Raw genomic sequence first — 16,826 nt, 5'->3', positions numbered from 1 at the left:
TTCTGCCCTGAACATAATTTTAGAGTTGTTAAACATGCTAGATGAGTGCATCATGTTAAACTAGGCATTTTTCTACCCCGTTTACATATAAATTTCATTAAAGTGCGAGTTACGGTTAATTAGTTATGAATTAAATCATTTTAGCAAGTTATTTAAGCAAAATTTAAAAAAACAGCATTTTAAGCATTTTAAACATGGATGAAAAAGACATATTATGAAACTAGATGAAAAACTAAGCAAGTTTCATATATAACTTATTTTAAATTGATGTACGGTTTGTGAGTTAGAATATGCATGAACATTAAGGGATTTTCTGAAAAACTGCAGTTCTCTGATTAATTAGCAAATTCGTTCGTGGAAACAAAACAGGCATCGGGCCGAATTGGAGCTACAGGCCGAAACATGTCATGGGTGCTGGGGGGTTGCCTCACATAATGGGACTTGTCCCGGTCGATGGGCTGCAGCAGGCCAGGTGAGTGGAAGGACGAGGTGGGCGCTGGGCCTAGGTGAGGCCGGTCCAGGCAAAGTCAACGCACGCGGGCGAGGCGCTCGATCCCGAGCTGCTGCTCGATGTAGAGGACGCAGAAGAGCCGGCGATGCAAGGCGTGTCAGCTTCAGGCGATGCAGGGCACGGAGGAGATGCGGATCCGGGCACTGGATGGCGTCCCAAGTGAGATCCGAGGTGAGGCAGAGATTCGGCGGCCATGGCGCGGCTTGGGTCTTGGCGGAGGAAGGAGGTCCGGCGAGGGTACGCGGGTGAAGGGTGGCGGATCCGGCCAGGAACGAGCTCCGACGGCGGCTTGAATCCCGCTGGGGCAGAAGAAACATGGAGTTGAGAAAGGGAGAGCAAAGCAAATAGAAAGGAGAGGGATGGCAGGAAAAGGAGGGCGGCAACGCTGCTGGGTTCGTCGGCAAGGGTCGCGGTATGGCCGCGGTCAGGGAGGAAGGAGCCGCTGCTGCTCGCCGGTGGCTCGGTGCTGCTGCTGGGTCGACGAGGACGATCTCGGGGAAGGAGTACGGCGCGGCAGGGGGGTCCGGCAGGCGCGGGAAGCGGCGGGTCAGGTCATGGCCTTCATGAGCGTCCGGCGCGGGCGTTCCTGTAGAGGAAGAGATAGGGGGAAGAGATGAGCAGTGAGAGAGAGGATCAGAAGAGGAATGAAGGAGCAGGGGCGAGGCTCATCTGTTGGGTCCGCCGGCGGCGTGGCTAGACAGACGGAGGCTGCAGGCGCTGCGATATGCGGTTGGATCGAGGCGAGGAGGTGGATTGGATCTGGATCCCAAGGAAGATACGGTAGGTGGCAGCGTCTCGACGGGACAAAGTCCCTTGATTCTAGGGTTGCTGCCTAGGGGATTGGTCTATATGTAGTAAGTGGATTTTTGGATAGGGGCATTTGGTCCCTCCGGTCTTAATCGGACGGATGGGAAAAATAGGTTAGGTAGCCCAAAGAGAAAAACAGAGACATTTTGTAGATGTTTGGGGATGATCCGGACACGACGGTGACGACTGCTCAGGTCGGGTCCGGGACAATTTTCGGATGCGCGCGAGGAGGGCCGCGGGCTGATGAGAAAGGTTAGGTTGGACCTGGCGGTAGGTAGTGCAGAAGGCAAAGGGATGAGAAGAGAGAAGAGGAGAGGCCCGGCGACTGTTTCCGGAGACCGAAAACGTCCAACGTTAGACCGGCTATAATGCCGCTATAGTTTAACGGTTGGGCTATCAAACGAATTCTGAATGCGATGAAACTTGACAGGCGGTCTATCTACACTAAAATAAGACCACACGCCAACTTTCAACCCATTCCGAGAACATTTAACCGGCCACTTCAAAAATAATATTCGGACGTGCCGCAGGCGCGTCCAAGTGTGTCTAGACTCAGAATGGACAACAGATGGAACTGGGGAACCCGAACAGATGCAAGTTTTGTAAACACGGTGATGCAATGCATATGATGCAATGACAAGATGCAACACACAAGCGAATGACATGGCAACGACGGCGAATAACTGGGAGACACCTGGTACAACGGTCTCGGGGTGTCACACGCAGCCTCATGGTGGGAGAATTACACAGCCACTTTCCCTATAGCCAATGTCACTTTGCAGTTTCAGCAAGCATTCCGCACTGCTCATGTCTCAGTTGGAGCTATGAGCATGAATAAACGTGAGTTTCACAACTTATGCGAGGGAAACCGTACTATGGGGCAGTACGTGGATGAGTTTAGCAAGTTAGCTCGCTATGCCCCAAATGATGTGACCACAGATGCCGCTAAGCAGGAGAAGTTTATGGAAGGATTGAATGATGAGATGGGTATGCAATTAATGGTGGCAACATTTAACAACTACTAGGAGTTGGTAGATAAGGCTCTTATGATTGAAGGGAAGCAGCAGCAGATTGAGAGCCACAAAAGGAAGTATGGACAAGGGAAGTATAATTCAGGAGCTCAGTAGAAGCCTCGATTTACCCCGAACTCGGGAGGATATACTCATAACCATGGAGGCCATACCCACAATGGAGGAAGCTCGCATAACCATAGTGGCCCCAAGAATGGAAACGGGAATGGAGCAGGCAGCAATCAGAACCGCTCTAACCCAGCCACACCCGCCAAGAAGGATCTAAGTCACATTACTTGTTTCAAGTGTGGGAAGACTGGACACTACGCCACCGAGTGTTCTGAAGCAAAGAATGGTAATGGCAATGGAAGCTCTGGGAAGAAGCCCAACCCTTTCAACAGGGGACAAGTGAACCACGTTAACGAGGAGGAGGTTGAAGAGCAGCCAGATGCAGTTATAGGTAAGTTTTTAGTTAAGTCATTTACTGCAATCGTTCTTTTTGATACTGGTGCATCGCATTCATACATTTCAAGGGGATTTGTGGATAAGTATAAGTTGCCCACCAAAGTTCTTAGGACACCTATGTTAGTAAGCTCACCAGGAGCCGAGTATATGGCAAGCCAAGGATGTTTTCAGATACCATTGACCATAGGTAGGCATGTTTTCCCCTTAGACTTAATAATTTTGGAGTCACAAGGATTGGATGTGATACTAGGAATGGATTGGCTATCGATGTATGGAGGAAACATCGATTGTGCCAGTAAGTCAATTTTGCTCACTACCTCGGAGGGAAAAAGGATTAAGTATGTATCCATACACGCACCAAGGAGGACCCAAGTAAATTCCCTCTCAAGAGTTGTTCAGGAGGAAGTGCCTATAGTGAAGGATTACCCAGATGTATTTCCAGAGGAACTACCAGGCATGCTGCCGGATCAAGACATTGAGTTTCTGATAGAGCTGTTGCCAGGCACCGGACCGATATCAAATAGACCATACTGGATGCCTGCAATGATCTGGAGGAGATTAAGAAGCAGATTAAAGAGTTATTGGAGAAAGGATACATTTGACGAAGTTTGTCACCGTGGGGAGCCAAGTGCTCTTAGTTGAGAAGAAGGATGGATCGTTGAGAATGGTTGTTGACTATTGTGCTTCGAATGAAGCAACGATCGAGAACAAGTACCCACTACCAATGATCAATGATTTTTTTGATCAGCAACAAGGAGCTAAAGTATTCTCCAAGATCGATCTACGATCAGGATACCACCAGTTGAAGATCCGAGAACAGGATATACCTAAGACATCTTTCACCACAAGGTATGGGCTATATGAGTATACGGTTATGTCATTTGGATTGACTAATGCCCCTGCCTATTTCATGAGTATGATGAATAAGGTGTTCATGGAGTTCTTGGATAAGTTTGTCATGGTGTTCATTGATGATATCTTGGTATACTCGAAGAATGAAGAGGAACACAAGGAACATTTGCGTTTAGTTCTCGAGAAGCTCAGAGAACACCAGTTATATTCCAAGTTCAGCAAATGCGAGTTTTGGTTGAAGGAAGTAGGATTTCTTGGACATGTTATATCAGGAGATGGTATGGCCATGGATCCTACCAAGGTTAAGTCAGTCACTGATTGGCTATCACCCACCACAGTTGGAGAGATCCGTAGTTTTCTTGGACTCACAGGATATTATCAGAGATTCATTGAGAATTTTTCTAAAATTGCGAAGCCTATGACGGAGTTGCTGAAGAAGGACACCAAGTTCAAATGGATAGATGAATGTGATGCAAGTTTTCAGGAGCTGAAGAAACGTTTGGTTACAGCTCCAGTGCTGATCCTACCAGATATACACAAGGATTTCCAAGTGTATTGCGACACTTCTCTCTTAGGACTTGGAGGTGTACTTCTGCAAGATGGAAGAGTGGTTTCATATGTGTCACGCCAGCTTCGACCGCATGAGTTGAATTATACCACGCATGATTTGGACTTAGCAGCCGTAGTTCATGCACTCAAGACCGTTGTGATGTGTACACGGATCATATGAGTTTGAAGTACATTTTCACACAGAAGGAGCTAAATCTCAGGCAGAGAAGATGGTTGTAGCTTATAAAGGATTATGATATGAAGTTGCACTATCATCCAGGCAAGGCCAATGTCGTAGCAGATGCTTTGAGCCGAAAGAGTTATGCCAATACCCTCGTAAGCGGAGGATTACCAAAGGAGTTGGTCGAAGATCTTAGGGAGCTTCGGTTGGAGATAGTCCCTAGAGGTTTTGTTGTAGCATTGGAAGTTCAGTCAACATTATTAGGGAAGATTCGAGAGGCTCGGAAGGATGATAAGGAAATTGTTGAGATAAAGGAGAGGATGAGTAAAGGAAAAGCCAAAGGTTTTTGTGAGGATGAGCACGACACCTTGTGGTTTGAGGACCGTGTTTATGTACCCAATAATGCAGAGATAAGTAAGTTGATACTTCAGGAAGCTCATGACTCACCATACTCGATACACCCCAGAAACACTAAGATGTATTTGGATCTGAATGAGCGTTTCTGGTGGACTGGAATGAAGAAGGATATTGCCGAGTATGTAGCCGTATGTGATGTGTGTCAGAGAGTGAAGGCAGAACATCAAAAGCCAGCAGGGTTACTGCAGCCTATGCCGATACCCGAATGGAAGTGGGATAAGCTTGGCATGGATTTCATCACCGGATTGCCCAGGAGCTGATTGGGATATGATTCTATCTGGGTAGTAGTGGATCGTTTGACCAAAGTGGCTCACTTTATCCCAGTGAAAACCACATATACGAGTGCAAAGTTGGCCAAGATATATATGACCAGGATCGTATGTCTGCACGGAGTTCCGAGGACCATTGTATTAGATAGAGGAACCCAGTTTACTTCAAAATTTTGGCACCAGCTGCACCAGACTTTGGGTACCAGGCTAGAGCTCAGTATAGCTTTTCATCCGCAAATGGACAAACCGAGGAGTTAACAGATTCTGGAGGACATGTTGAGAGCTTGTGCGTTAGATTATGGATCTAGTTGGGATGATAATTTTCCCTACGTGGAGTTCTCATACAACAGTTACCAAGCCAGTTTGAAGATGGCACCTTTCGAAGATTTGTATGGAAGGAGGTGCAGGACACCGTTAATGTGGGATGAAGTTGGAGACTGTCAGTTGTTTGGGCCAGATTTGATCAAGGAGTCCGAAGAGAAAGTAAAGTTGATTCGAGACTGACTAAAGGTAGCTCAGTCCAGATATAAGAGTTATGCAGACTCAAAACGCAAGGAGGTAGTCTATGAAATCGGAGACATATCATATCTCCGAGTGTCGCCTCTGTGAGGAGTTAAACGTTTTGGAGTTAAGGGAAAGCTAGCCCCGAGATTTGTAGGACCATACCGAGTTTTGGAACGTATGGGAGAAGTGGCCTATAAGTTGGAGTTACCCGAAGGACTGTCAGGAGTTCATGATGTGTTTCACATTTCCCAGTTGAAGAAGTGCCATGCTGAGATGGCCGATATTCCTCTGAGAGATACAGTGCCCCTGGAAGCAATTCAGTTGGATAGTGATCTGACCTACAAGGAGAAACCTGTCAAGATTCTCGAATTTGCCAGCCGAGTCACACGTAGCAAGGTTATCAAGTCTTGCAAAGTTTAGTGGAGCCACCATACCGAGGATGAAGCCACCTGGAACGAGAGGAAGATCTACGGAAAGACCACCCACACCTATTCTCTAGCCAACCAGAATCTCGAGGGCGAGATTCACCTTAAGGGGGGTAGGTTTGTAACAACCCAAGTTTTCAATTTGGAATGTTATACATAGGTCATCATATGCATATCATATTTTATTTGCATTTTGGTTTTGATCCTAGAAATTCTGAGCAACTCAAGGACCCACAGAGAGAGTAGGGGATTTCATTTATTTTCATATTTGGATTCTTTTCTCAAATATTGAAAAGAGGATCATTTTGGTTTTAATTATTTTTGTTCTCCGAAAATATTTCCAATATTAAAACTAAAAGAGAGGAGATAATATGACTTCTCCAAAACAAAAGAAATATTGGGGGGGAAAGTTAAAATCAATAATTATTTTATTTGGATTTTATTTTTTATTTTATTTGAATTAGAAAAAATATACATTTTTTTCACAATTACATTTTAGGCCAAGAAAATGTTCGCTATGTTCTAAATATTTAATTTAGACGGTGAAAATTGTTTTTGGCATTTCTAGAATTTTTTTATATTTTTTTAGGATTTTTCCTATTCGGTGGAATTATTTATTTTATTTTAAAAAAATTTGCACCCGACTGGGCCAACGGCCCAGCCGAGCGGGCCGAAGCCCAGCTGCCGCCGCTGCCTTCCCCGCGCGGGAGCGCGCCGCCGGCGGCTCGTCCCCGAGCCGGCCTCGGCCTCGCCCTGCCGACTTGCCCCCTCCCCCAAGCCGCCTCAGACCCCCCTGGCCTCCTATAAGTATGCCTCCACCCTGCCGCCTCCCACCTCGTCCCGCCTCGCCGCCTCAGCCCCGCCACCCGAGCCGCCGTCGCCGCACTTGCCGCCATCGCCACCACTGCAAGCTGCTGCGCCGCCGCCCGCGCCATCCCACAGCCACGCCAGGGCTCCGCCGCCTTGCCTCGCCGCCGCGGACTCACGATAACGCCTCCGCCGCAGTTCGGATCCCGCCCTCCGCCGCCGATTTTTGCCAGTCCATCCCGTTTTTTAGAAACCCTAGTTTTGGTTTTTGGATCGGTTCAGTTTTTCTCCGGTTTTCCCGGGTTAGGTTAAATAACGAACGTTTCTTCGTTAGTTCGTTTTAAGGAACGAATTTCACCCATTTTCCTCTGTTAGCGAACGGTCGCGCCGTAGTCTTTTTATTTTAATTTTATTTTTGGCCAGGGACCTATCCATAATTATTTTTATCGCAGATTAGCCCCTAATCTTCAAACCCTCGCAACTTTTTAACCATTCGTCCAAATCCAGCAAAACCAATGCCAAAATCTTCATCTCGAGCCTCTCTTTCCGGCTAATAAACTTGGACATGGTTTTTACAATTTAAAATTTGGTTTCAAGCAGATTTGAATTCAAAGTTCTTTTGACTATAGTTTCAGTTCCGTAGCTCCAATTTGTCTGATTCTTTTTGCAAATCGAATCTTTTCAGTTGAACTTTTAGATTAGATCTTCTTATTTGAGTTTTACCCTTGCATCTATGCTTGAGTGCTTATGTATGCTATTGTTTGTTTGCGATAGAATTCCCGGAGTACGAAGCGCGCTACTACGAGCCTCTAGGGTTTACGGATCGTCAGCAAGGCAAGTAACACATTGACCATACCCTTTATTACGTTGTTTTTATGCATTAGTTACAACCCTCAAACACTGCATGATTAGGATGTGATTAACATGTGGATGCTGGGAAGTAGTTGATGAGGTAGAACCTATTGCCCTTTTATTATCAAACCCTTGGGAGTTACTTCTATGTTATGCTTATATTACCATGCTATGCTTGTAGGCGTGGATTGGGTTTGACTGTATCCATGACAGATGTGAGATTGTTAATTAATGGTTAATGTAAGGTGGCTACTTAAACACACATCTGGGTGGATTGGTTGCGGGCACTTGGAGAATCCAGTGTTGTCCTAGGATATCCCGGAGTACCCGTGTGATCATCCTATGGTTCGCCACCTAGGCTCAAAGGGATCATAAGATTATTCATGATAGAAAATTCCATGTGCAGCCACAAGCTATTATGGGCTCTAGCATAGTTGAGTAGGTTGCATGACCTCTTTCCGTGGTGGGCTAGCAGATGTAGGGGAAAGTAGGTGTAACTGTCCACCCAGAGTAAAGAGTTAATATTCCTGACAGGCTGTGTCTTGATACGTCTCCAACGTATCTACTTTTTCAAACACTTTTGCCCTTGTTTTGGACTCTAACTTGCATGATTTGAATGGAACTAACTCGGACTGACGCTGTTTTCAGCAGAATTACCATGGTGTTATTTATGTGCAGGAGCAAACGTTCTCGGAATGACCTGAAACTTCACGGAGCCACTTTTCAGAAAATAAGAAAAATACCTGCCAAAGATGAAGGCCAGGGGGCCCACCGTCTCTCCACAAGGGTGGGGGGCGGGCCTGCCCCCCTAGGGCGCGCCCCCTACCTCGTGGGCCCCCTTGTTGCCTCTCTGACTCCAACTCCATATATTGAGTTTCGGGGAGAAAAAAACCAGAGAGAAGAAATCATCGCGTTTTACAATACAGAGCCGCCGCCAAGCCCTAAAACCTCTCGGAAGGGCTGATCTGGAGTCCGCTCGGGGCTCCGGAGAGGGGAATCCGTCGCCATCGTCATCATCAACCATCCTCCATCACCATTTTCATGATGCTCACCACCGTGCGTGAGTAATTCCATCATAGGCTTGCTGGACGATGATGGGTTGGATGGGATCTATCGTGTAATCGAGTTAGTTTTGTTAGGGTTTGATCCCTAGTGTCCACTATGTTCTAAGATTGATGTTGCTATGACTTTGCTATGCTTAATGCTTGTCACTAGGGCCCGAGTGCCATGATTTCAGATCTGAACCTATTATGTTTTCATCAATATATGAGTGTTCTTGATCTTATCTCGCAAGTCTATAGTCACCTATTATGTGTTATGATCCGTTATCCCCGAAGTGGCAATAATCGGGATACTTACCGGTGATAACCGTAGTTTGAGAAGTTCATGTATTCACTATGTGTTAATGCTTTGTTCCGGTTTTATATTAAAAGGAAGCCTTAATATCCCTTAGTTTCCGTAAGGACCCCGCTGCCACGGGAGGGTAGGACAAAAGATGTCATGCAAGTTATTTTCCATAAGCACGTATGACTATATTCGGAATACATGCCTACATTACATTGACGAACTGGAGCTAGTTCTGTGTCACCCTAGGTTACGACTGTTACATGATGAACCGCATCCTGCATAATTCTCTATCACCGATCCATTGCCTACGAGCTTTCCATATATTGTTGTTCGCTTATTTACTTTCCCGTTGCTATTGCTATCGTCACTACAGAATACCAAAAACATTACTTTTACTACTGTTACCTTTTGCTACCATTATCACCACTATCATATTACTTTGCTACTAAATACTTTGCTGCAGATATTAAGTTTCTAAGTGTGGTTGAATTGACAACTCAGCTGCTAATACTTGAGAATATTCTTTGGCTCCCTGTGTGCCAAATCAATAAATTTGGGTTGAATACTCTACCCTCGAAAACTGTTGCGATCCCCTATACTTGTGGGTTATCAAAACTATTTTCTAGCACCGTTGCCGGGGAGCATAGCTCTATTCTTTGAGTCACTTGGGATATATATCTGCTTATCATTATGAAGAACTTGAGAGATCCAAAAACCAAGATCTATCCCTCAACTATGAGGGGAGGTAAGGAACTGCCATCTAGCTCTGCACTAGATTCACCTTCTGTTATGAGTAAGTTTGCGACACCTACACCTGCTTCTGCTATTCGTTCTGATATGTCGCATGTTATTGAGGATGCCACTTCTGCTATGCATGATACTTATGATGAAACTACCTCTATGCCTGATACTACTATGCCACTTAGTGATTTTCTTGATGAACAACTTGCTAGGGCTAGAGAAATTGAAAAAATTGAATCTGATGATACTGATGAAAGTGATGATGAAGAATCACTTTTTATTCCTAAGGGTTATGTATTTGATCAAGAAGTTTCTTTAGCTATTTTAGCTTGCCAAAATAGAAATGAACTCAAAAGATTATTAGCTATATGGAGTAAGCAATCTCTAAATGCTAGAATGAAACCTGACCCTGCTTTTGCTACTTCACCTATCTTTCTTACTGATAAGAATTATGAATTCTCTATTGATCCTGATATAATTACTTTGGTTGAATCTGATCCTTTTCATGGTTATAAATCTGAAACTGTTGTGGCACATCTTACTAAATTGAATGATATAGCCACCCTGTTCACTAAAGATGAGAGAACTCGTTACTTTTATATCCTTAAAATATTTCCGTTCTCATTAAAGGGTGATGCTAAGATATGGTTTAATTCTCTTGATCCTGGTTGTGTGCGTAGTCCCCAGGATATGATTTATTACTTCCTTGCTAAATTTTTCCCTGCTCATAAGAAACAAGCTGCTTTAAGGGATATATATAATTTTGTGCAAATTGAAGAAGAGAGTCTCCCACAAGCTTGGGGGAGGCTTCTCCAATTACTTAATGCTTTGCCTGATCATCCTCTTAAGAAAAATGAAATACTTGATATCTTTTATAATGGACTAATTGATGCCTCCAGAGATTACGTTGATAGTTGTGCTGGTTCTGTTTTCAGGGAAAGAACACCGGATGAAGCTGAAATTCTATTGAATAATATGTTGACAAATGAAAATAATTGGACATCTCCGGAGCCAATTCCCGAGCCTATTCCTACACCAACTCTGAAGAAGAGGGGTATTCTATTTCTCAGTCCTGAAGATATGCAAGAGGCAAAGAAATCTATGAAAGAAAAGGGTATTAAAGCTGAAGATGTTAAGAATTTACCTCCTATTGAAGAAATACATGGTCTTAATTTACCGCCCGTTGAAGAAACATATAATCTTAATCCTTTACCTATTGAAGAAACTCATGGTCTTGATAACCCGACAGAGGTAGTAAAGGTAAATTCTCTCCATAGATATGATAAAGCTGTAATCCCATTTACTAAGTTTGCTAGCCCATTCTTAGATGAGTTTGATAAATTTATGGCTAAGCAAGAAGATTTTAATGCTTATTTTGGTAGACAATTGAAATACAATTCCAATATGCTTGAACAGTTGGGTGATTATATGGCCAATGTTAAAGGTGAACTTAAACTTATTAATAAACATGCTTCTATGGTTACCACCCAAGTAGAACAAGTACTTAAAGCTCAAAATGATTTTCTCAATGAATTGAATCGTAAAGATAATGATTATGCTGTTGGAGTGGCTACTAGAACTGGTAGAATTACTTAGGAACCTTTGTATCCTGAAGGCCATCCTAAGAGAATTGAGCAAGATTCTCGGAGAAATAATATAGATTCACCTAGTTCTTCTACAAAGAAGAAAAAGAAAAATGATAGGACTTTGCATGCTTCTAGTGATCCTATTGTTGAAACACCTGAGAATCCAAATAATATTTCTATTTCTGATGCTGAAACTCAATCTGGTAATGAACCTGAAACTAGTGGTAATGTTAACTGATAGAGGCGGGGTGTCCCGATCTTTCGATGAGATGATAACTATCGATTTGGTGGAGACGACTTTGACGATCCGACTACAAACGTGCAACGACGTTGTGCCTTAGCAATCGCTAAACCAACTCCGAGAGGTTATTGACCACGCCGGAGCACGATCAACCTGACCACGAAGGTCTATTCCTGCAAGCAATCGAAGAACAAGCAAGAATATGATAAAAGCAATCTGAATATCGCGAATATGTATGAAGTATTGATAATGGTGGGGATCCGAAAAGTGGTCTTGGTCTGGTCGTTGGACACAAACGAAGCACACGAAGTTGCAATGGCTAACTTTTAACTAAACAAATCCCAAGGAAAAGCTACTAGATGGATCTACTTATATAGGAGCAAGGGGTGGCGGCCAAGGAGGTGGGAGGACGTCCCAAGGCAGCCTAAAACTAAATCTAGGTCGTACAAGGCCAATGGGCCCAAGTGAAGGTGATGTAACACCTTTGGACTTGTAGTTTGACTCGGATTCTGCTGCAGCATCAGATTGTTTCATCCACAACTCAACGCTCCGGACGAATTTGAAGGTGATTCCAATTGGGTTGGAAAGTGCACGAAATCTAGTTTCCAACAAAAAAAGAATCACCCAATTCGGAGTCCGTATGAAAAACTTGTGTGCGTTTTGAGTCAGGTGTGTCTGTGCAGTCCGAATCTGAATCCAGAACGTGAGAGACTTGGACTCTATCTTCTCTTGGGCCAAAAGTGACGTGAGAGAACTTTTTGGACAGCAAATAAAGATCTCTTTCTTCCTTATCTTCATATGTGGATTGTACAAATGTCCCATACACCTGCAATTAGACAAAACACAAAAGTGTGTGAAGTATTTTTGTTCTGGATAACATAAATAGATTATTGAATAGTTTACACTAGAATTCACCTGACAAATATGCATATATGCAATATTTTTGGTCATATCCAAGGTAGTCATGTCCTCATCATCCTCCCCTTCTTGAAAATAAAGCCGTCCTCGGCGTTGCTTAATATGAAATGTGGCTAACAAAAGAGACAAGGTGTACATGTTGTATATGTATATGTCATCCATTTTTACTTCCCTTGATTTTTGCATATATGACACATGAATAGATGAGTAACTTGCATAGTTTATAAAATCTAAAGCCAAAAAATTAGCACAAGAAGTAGAAGGCATGAAAATATTGCAACTCAGTTTGCACATATAAGTGAAGCTCTTATTCATTTCAAAAGATTGACAATGTTCATCATTAAACCATCCCAACATTGGTGAATAAACCTTACTTGCATCAAATTTACATGCTACAACATGCTTAAATAAGAAAACATGCAATAAGTCATTCAACACAGAATCATCACCAAGATTAGAGGTCATATCAAAATGATTAAACATTGGTTCTTTTGCATCAATAGTTAATTCAATGGGTGCACTCAAAATTGTTGGTATTTCAGTTGTTTGATCACATGGCAAAGTCAAATTATCAACGTAGTCCTCTGAAATAGGTGGTGTGATCAAAGTAGTGGGTAGCTCATCAGATGGTGCATTCAAATTGACAAGGCATTCATCATTCTCATGTAGAGATGGAAGATCAGTACCTTTGTCATTACCTCTTATGATCACCTCAGATGATGTAGCCACTCTCGGGGGCGATGTGTCACATGGTGGGGGTGATGTAGTCCTGACAACAACGGATGTGGTTGTCATAGTATGCCTAGTAGTTGAAGGAACAATCATATCAACTCTTGGAATGTGCACCGTGCGCTTGTTCTCCTCGTGGCCAACACGTCGTTTTATTTCCTGTTCAGCTTTGCAAGCAAGATGAAACAAATGGTCCATAGGATAACACTCTTCATGAATTAGTATCTCTTGAATATCACGGTTTAATCCTCCCCAAAATCTATCCATAAAATCATCTTCACTTTCTTCTAAAGAGGAATGCAACAAGGTAGTTTGTAAATCATCATAATATTTTGTTACAGTTTCACTACCTTGTTTTAAGTGTTGCAACTTCTTAATCATGTCACGAGTATAATAAGCAGGGACGAAAGTATGTCGCATGGCAAGTTTCAAATCATCCCAAGTAGTAGGTATATAATCAGGGTGTAACCGACAATATTCACTCCACCAAACCAAAGCATAACCAGTGAAAGAACCAACCGCAACCTTAACCTTTTTATGTTCATCGAAATTATGGGAAGCAAATATATTTTTTATGTCGAACTCCCATTCAATATATAAAGCAGGTTTAAAACGGCCATTAAATGGTGGTATAGATACATTAACCTGATCATGTGCATTTGGATGTTTGTGCACCTCTCGTGACGGTTGTGGTATTTGCAAAGGTGGTGGCACGTCTCCCGCGATCGACAAAGCCCATGAATTGACTCTGGATCCTGTCATGATTAGTAGAACAAGAAACAAAACCCAAAAATAATGTTCCTATAACTACTAGGATGTGGTGGTAAAACGCTCACAGTAAAGCAAATATCAATGTCTTACAAGTTCTTACCATGCAGCAGGCGGTGATCGGCAACCAGCGGTGTCAAGTAACTCCGAATATTGAGTAAAGCGATTGCCAGGGGAGCGTACGTATACACGGTGTAGAAATATGTGGAGCTGGGTTGGCTATATATGGTAGCAAAATATTAGCAATAATCAATTCAAAGATGCAATGTTGAATAAACGCTCAACGACGGTACTGTGCTGGTCCTAGGCTAGACAGGACTAGAGACGCGAGCCTAGAACACTAATGAGGTCACGACGTAGCACAACTAGCATCAATGAAGGATACTAAGTAGCTCTTGACAGCAAGATATAAGTGAAGATCACAACAGCAGTGAAGATAATGAGGTGAAACAACAGCCAAGCAGGATATATCAACAACTTTGTCTCCAACTTTCCTCTGAAAAAGTTTGTGCCGATTTTTTTGTTTTTTTTTTCTTCTCTCTTTTTTTTTCCTCACACTTTTTTTTCTTTCTCTCCTTTTTTTCTCTCCTTTTTTTTTCTCTGATACCACTTGATAGAGGCGGGGTGTCCCGATCTTTCGATGAGATGATAACTATCGATTTGGTGGAGACGACTTTGACGATCCGACTACAAACGTGCAACGACGTTGTGCCTTAGCAATCGCTAAACCAACTCCGAGAGGTTATTGACCACGCCGGAGCACGATCAACCTGACCACGAAGGTCTATTCCTGCAAGCAATCGAAGAACGAGCAAGAATATGATAAAAGCAATCTGAATATCGCGAATATGTATGAAGTATTGATAATGGTGGGGATCCGAAAAGTGGTCTTGGTCTGGTCGTTGGACACAAACGAAGCACACGAAGTTGCAATGGCTAACTTTTAACTAAACAAATCCCAAGGAAAAGCTACTAGATGGATCTACTTATATAGGAGCAAGGGGTGGCGGCCAAGGAGGTGGGAGGACGTCCCAAGGCAGCCTAAAACTAAATCTAGGTCGTACAAGGCCAATGGGCCCAAGTGAAGGTGATGTAACACCTTTGGACTTGTAGTTTGACTCGGATTCTGCTGCAGCATCAGATTGTTTCATCCACAACTCAACGCTCCGGACGAATTTGAAGGTGATTCCAATTGGGTTGGAAAGTGCACGAAATCTAGTTTCCAACAAAAAAAGAATCACCCAATTCGGAGTCCGTATGAAAAACTTGTGTGCGTTTTGAGTCAGGTGTGTCTGTGCAGTCCGAATCTGAATCCAGAACGTGAGAGACTTGGACTCTATCTTCTCTTGGGCCAAAAGTGACGTGAGAGAACTTTTTGGACAGCAAATAAAGATCTCTTTCTTCCTTATCTTCATATGTGGATTGTACAAATGTCCCATACACCTGCAATTAGACAAAACACAAAAGTGTGTGAAGTATTTTTGTTCTGGATAACATAAATAGATTATTGAATAGTTTACACTAGAATTCACCTGACAAATATGCATATATGCAATATTTTTGGTCATATCCAAGGTAGTCATGTCCTCATCATTAACAATAATATTCATGATGATGCCCAACCTAGTAATGATAATGACATAGAAATTGAACCTGATGTTGATCTTGATAACCCACAATCAAAGAACCAATGTTATGATAAGAAAGACTTTGTTGCTAGCAAACATGGTAAAGAAAGAGAACCATGGGTTCAGAAACCCGTGCCTTTTCCTCCCAAACCATCCAAGAAAAAGGATGATGAGGATTTTGAGCGCTTTGCCGAAATGATTAGACCTATCTTTTTGCGTATGCGATTAACCAATATGCTTAAAACCAATCCTTATGCTAAGTACATGAAAGATATTATTACAAATAAAATAAAGATACCGGAAGAAGAAATTTCCACCATGCTTGCTAATTATACTTTTAAGGGTGGAATACCAAAGAAACTTGGAGATCCCGGTGTACCAACTATACCATGCTCCATTAAAAGAAACTATGTTAAAACTGCTTTATGTGATCTTGGAGCCGGTGTCAGTGTTATGCCTCTCTCTTTATATCATAGACTTGATTTGAATAAGTTGACACCTACTAAAATATCTTTGCAAATGGCTGATAAATCAACTGCTATACCTGTCGGTATTTGTGAGGATGCGCCTGTTGTAGTTGCAAACGTTACTATTTTAACGGACTTTGTTATTCTTGATATTCCCAAGGACGATATTATGTCTATTATTTTTGGAAGACCCTTTTTGAATACTGCAGCGGCTGTTATTGATTGCACTAAAGGCAATGTCACTTTTCATGTTAATGGTAATGAGCATACGGTACGCTTTCCTAGGAAACAACCTCAAGTTCATAGTATCAACTCTATTGGAAAAATGCCAACGATTATATTTGGAGGTTTTGAATTTCCTCTTCCTACTGTCAAGAAGAAATATGATATTCTTATTATTGGGGATGTGCATATCCCTGCTGAGGTAACATAGTGTTATTCAAAATTTCTCTAGATCCATGTTATTCGGAATGGGTTCGTTAACAAGACTTCATCAACCTTGTTAGTGGATTCCTTTTGATGATCATGAGATGGATGAAACTAGAAGGCACAACCTTCTGTACCCCACTTTTACTGTTTGTTATTATTATTAAATAAAATAAAAATAAATATTTTTCTGTCTGTTATCTGATTATCCGTGCAATATAAAAATACCTCGAAAATAAAAGTTCTCCAAATGCCCTGAAATTTAAATATGATATTTTCCAGAATATTTGAGAATATTTGGCACTCAGAACACAGAAGGGGGGTCA

Source organism: Triticum aestivum, chromosome 4A (genome assembly GCF_018294505.1).
Source record: "Triticum aestivum cultivar Chinese Spring chromosome 4A, IWGSC CS RefSeq v2.1, whole genome shotgun sequence".
NCBI lineage: Eukaryota > Viridiplantae > Streptophyta > Magnoliopsida > Poales > Poaceae > Triticum > Triticum aestivum.
The sequence above is the reverse complement of the archived record's forward strand: the minus strand, read 5'-3'. Positions refer to the sequence as shown.